This window comes from Abramis brama (assembly GCF_963993115.1).
Source record: "Abramis brama genome assembly, chromosome: 3".
Lineage (NCBI taxonomy): Eukaryota > Metazoa > Chordata > Actinopteri > Cypriniformes > Leuciscidae > Abramis > Abramis brama.
The window spans coordinates 54,405,204-54,409,600 of record NC_139965.1 but is presented as its reverse complement, the minus strand read 5'-3'; the positions used below and the strand labels follow the sequence as shown (position 1 = coordinate 54,409,600).

At 35.0% G+C, this 4,397-nt stretch overlaps 1 long non-coding RNA gene across 1 annotated transcript; it reads left to right on the top strand.

The window, feature by feature from the left end:
• The first annotated feature begins 1,369 nt into the window (after positions 1 to 1,369).
• LOC311080093 lies at positions 1,370 to 4,018 on the top strand. The gene is made up of 3 exons (XR_014605515.1): positions 1,370 to 1,440; positions 1,540 to 1,583; positions 3,949 to 4,018. It is a non-coding gene; the product is annotated as an uncharacterized lncRNA (long non-coding RNA).
• Positions 4,019 to 4,397: the final 379 nt, after the last annotated feature.

The following is a 4,397-nucleotide window of genomic DNA, read 5'->3' as shown; positions in this document are numbered from 1 at the left end:
ATGTGGACAAGCTACATGGCTTCAAAATACATCAAAATACATGGCTGTAACAATTCACAGCCTATGCTAGATTCTGTTAATAAATGATAATCAACTCAAAATAATATGATGTAACTTAGCTTTCATATTCTGTGGCGATTTCTGTCATCATAATCTCAGTTTGTTTATATGTGTTTATATACATTCATAAATTAGGCCCTTGATGATCATACAAACCCCTATTCCTGTGAAGTTCCTATATTTAATGAATATACAACGAAGACAAGATGTTTAATGTTCAAACTGAAAAGCTTTATTGTTTGTTTGCAAAGATTCACTCATTTTGAATGTCATGGGGCATGGGTTTGCCATGGGCACTAACACACCCCCATGGCTTTTGAACTTAGCACTGATAACAATCTGGGAGGTCATTTTCCTCTTTATCCCAAGGAACACGAGGTACATGATTTCCAAAAACGTTTAAATGTGGACTGCACACGTAGCACTTGTAGTAGTGACAAACAGTTAACTGACAATTGTTTTTCAAGGTGTTCCTGAGCCAACGTTAAAATGTTTTAAAATGTTTTTAGTAGTGATTCTCACCATCAAATAGCATCCCCAGATGACTCAGTCATTAACAACAAAGGATGACTTGCTTGTGAATGAATTGCATAGATGCCCATTTTTTGCCCAATCATGACACTCACGTGTTTCCAATGAACCTGTTCACCTGTGGAATGTGTCAAACATTCTCAGTACTATATGTTCCAAACATTCAAACAACAGATTAGTTGTCCTGTCTTTGTAAAGTTTTCAGATTAAAATAGGTTTAAATGATTCATAAATCGTTGTATTATGTTTTTATTTTTGTTTTACAGTTGACCCAGCTTAATTGGAATTGGGGTTTGTAAAACCCATTATATCAAATTGAAAGAATATTGACAGAATCTTACTTAGTAAATCAATCTGTGACACCCTGTTCCCTGTGAATTGAAGCATTATCGATTACAATCTATATATTTCCAAATGTAATGTGTACAGTATACATTTGTTATTGGAATAAAGGTACTGTGTTAAACCAGTATTCATTGTAATAACAGATACATTTCCTTCATCTCAACAGAAATCTCTGCAAACAAAAAAAGGAAGGTGAAGGACAAGGAAGAAACTACAGGGAAGAAACTGAGGGGGAAAAAATCAGCCAAAGGTTTTTAAGCTTTCCTAGATTTACATTTTACCATTTCAAATCAGACTTCAAATACAGTGATTATTTTGCCTTAGCCATTTATATTTAAGTCATAAAATATATCATGTGTTGCCTGTCAAAATAGTTTTTTAATACATTGATGAAGTATGAGGTCAAACTGATGTACTTTTTTTGCTCTTTCAGAATGTAACCATGGGATCCAAGAAGGGACTTTTTACCCAGTTAAGAGGGTGATCCGCTGCAAAATGCAGAAGGTTAGTTTTTACAATAATTAAAAGTCTTAGATGTACTCAGTGGAATTGCAGCACCCCAACTGAAAACCCCTTAACCCCCCAACTTTGATGTTTTTTCAGGGGATCCAAAAGAAGTTGGTAGAATGGGAGCCCTGTTCACTCTGGTATGTACAATCAGTGTTGGGCAAGTTACTTAAAAAATTTAATACATTATAGATTACTAGTTACAGTCATCTGAGAGTAATTAGTTATATTACAATATTACTGTCTCTGAATTGTAATGTGTTACACTACTTTTGCATTACTTTTGAGTTACTTACACTAAAATAACCACAGAAGTATGACTTGGCATTCTAAAATGCTAAAATTTTAATTTATTGCAGCTCATTATACATCTAGTAGGATAATGTGGGGCAATGTGGAATAGCATTATGACTGTGTAGGCCCCTAAGGCTACTAACAACTTAATATAATAGACACAGTGAAGGCTTATGTCACAAAGCAAAAAGTAACAATCACAGAATCAGAAAAGGAGGGAATGGATCAAAGTCTGGTAAATCTTGAGTCACTAAAAAGAATCGTTCAAAATGAATGAATCGTTCACAAACAACTGCACATCAAAACTGCACATCACTAGCTGTTTTACCACATTAACGTATCAGCGTGGCTTGTAAACTTAATGTTAATAACAGCAGTCTTTATGACAACGTTAGCTTACCTTGTCATTTCGGGTGTTGATGGGGATTTTGCCGACAAGCTTTATAAAAGCCGGAGATTTCACTGTTGATAGAGGCAGCATGTCTTCAACAATATACTCTGCCACGAGTCTCTTCACCTCTTGGGGTTTAAGCATGGCAGTCTGAGAGAAACATCATTTCTGTTGCTTTGTCTTGCTCTCATCCCCATCATTTTTTCTCTTCTCTGCGCCAGCTCTCTTGGTTAGCTTAGTGTTACCGTGACACCTGTCCAGGTGTTTCTTTAAGTTACTGGTGCTATTTTTCGAAGTAGAGAGTTCCCTCGGTGTCGCACACACACATAGATTGCACTTGACTATAATATTCTTATCTTTCTCTTTGATGAACTGAAAATAATGGGAGAATGTCCACCTTGCAAATGTAGACTCTGTCTCAGCCATCCTAACCATAGAATTCCAGCAACAGAAAGAACATCAAATTTTTTTCTTCGCTGGTGCCACTGCCAAAATGTTTCTCGGTAGTGGTGAATTCTTAAAAAAAAAAAAAAATCACCTAACTTTCTGTTAAAAAGCATTGCATCTCATGCGTTACTGAGATTGTAACGGGTATAATATTACCGAATTTTTATTTGTAATGCGTTATATTACTGCGTTACAGCGAAATGGAATACATTACTGTAATTGCGTTACTTTTGTAACGTGTTACTCCCAACACTAAATAAACCAATAAAGTAATGACCTTGGCTTGTATTTGTGGGCAGCTGTGGCTCAGTGCGTCAATGTGTCCTTGGGCAAGACACTAAAACCACCAGTCTGTCATTAGGTGTATTAATATGTGGGAATCCAGTCTTCAAAGCCTGTCTGCAAACAGTGCTGTATGAATGTGTGTGTAGTGGTAGTGATACACATTGTAAAAGTGTTTTGAGTAATCCCAGAAAGTATAAAAGCGCTATATAAGTGCAAGTCCATTTAACATCCATAATTGCATCAGGCACTTGACTGAACGGGTTGTATTTGGAATAGCCATTTATATGTGGCTTGCCTTTAATTTATTTTGTGCAAAGCTCTTGCTCAAATCTAAATTATATATTTGTGCATGTAAGTATGAGATTAACTGGATGGATTAATTGTTTAGAGTAAAAAATAAATGATTTAAGGCATGCTGCCTTAAGTTTAAACATACACGCTAAGCAGCGCAAGGGAACAGAGATCTACTGCGCAAAGCAACTACCTGAGACTGAGCTTCATTTATCAAAATGTACTATCACATCAGCTCCGTAAAGAGGGCGGACAATTGTTGGCACTGAGCTTTTAGTTAAAGTTCTACAGTGTTTGTGTATTTTATCAGTGATGTGGTGTTTAAGGCAGATAAACCTGACTGCCATAATGGATAGACATATGTTGGACATAATCACTCATTTATTCTGAGCAAGGATTTAATTTTTCTTTAGATTGAATTTTGATTAGATGTTGACATTGGGATGCTAAAGTAACACACATTGGTTAAAGGCATTTACAAAATACAAAATCCTTTCATGAACACATTTTCAAGACTATTATTGTGGAGCAAATTGCAGAGGTCTTTTATAATGGATACCTTTTGAGCAGAGGTATATGAATTTAAATAAATGTTTACACCGTAGGTAATGCATATTCAAACCTTAACCAAAATATTACCATATTTACTGTTATCAGGTTACTGTAAGTTTATAAACCTACTGAATGAAGGGGTGGCTTGTGGTTCCTTATTGCCCTGAACCTTATCATGTTTGTTTTGAATTGAATTCATTGTTGATGTAAAGATCTAAATTAATAACAATCTCTTTTTATTACAGTGGGAAAACTTGGCCGGCACAGTGGGTGACGGAGGACAACACCATTAATTAAATAAATAAATGTTCAATCCCATTGTTTTGTTATAATATAATATGTATATGTATGTTCACTATGTTGTTATGCAGTCTATATTAAAAAAATGTAAAAGCCTGAAAGACTCCCAGTTTGTAGCAAACCAGAGAACACGTGCTGTGTTTGCAAAGGCTTGACAGATCATCTATCAGAGATAGATAGCTAGATAGATAGCTAGATAGATAGCTAGATAGATAGATAGATAGATAGATAGATAGATAGATAGATATTGCATACTTACAACAATATAAATTCGGTAACACTACAATAAGGTTCATTAGTTAACTACATTAGTTAACATTAACTAATAATGAACTGCACTTACAGCATTTATTCATCTTTGTTAAGGTTAATTTCAACATTTACTAATACTTTA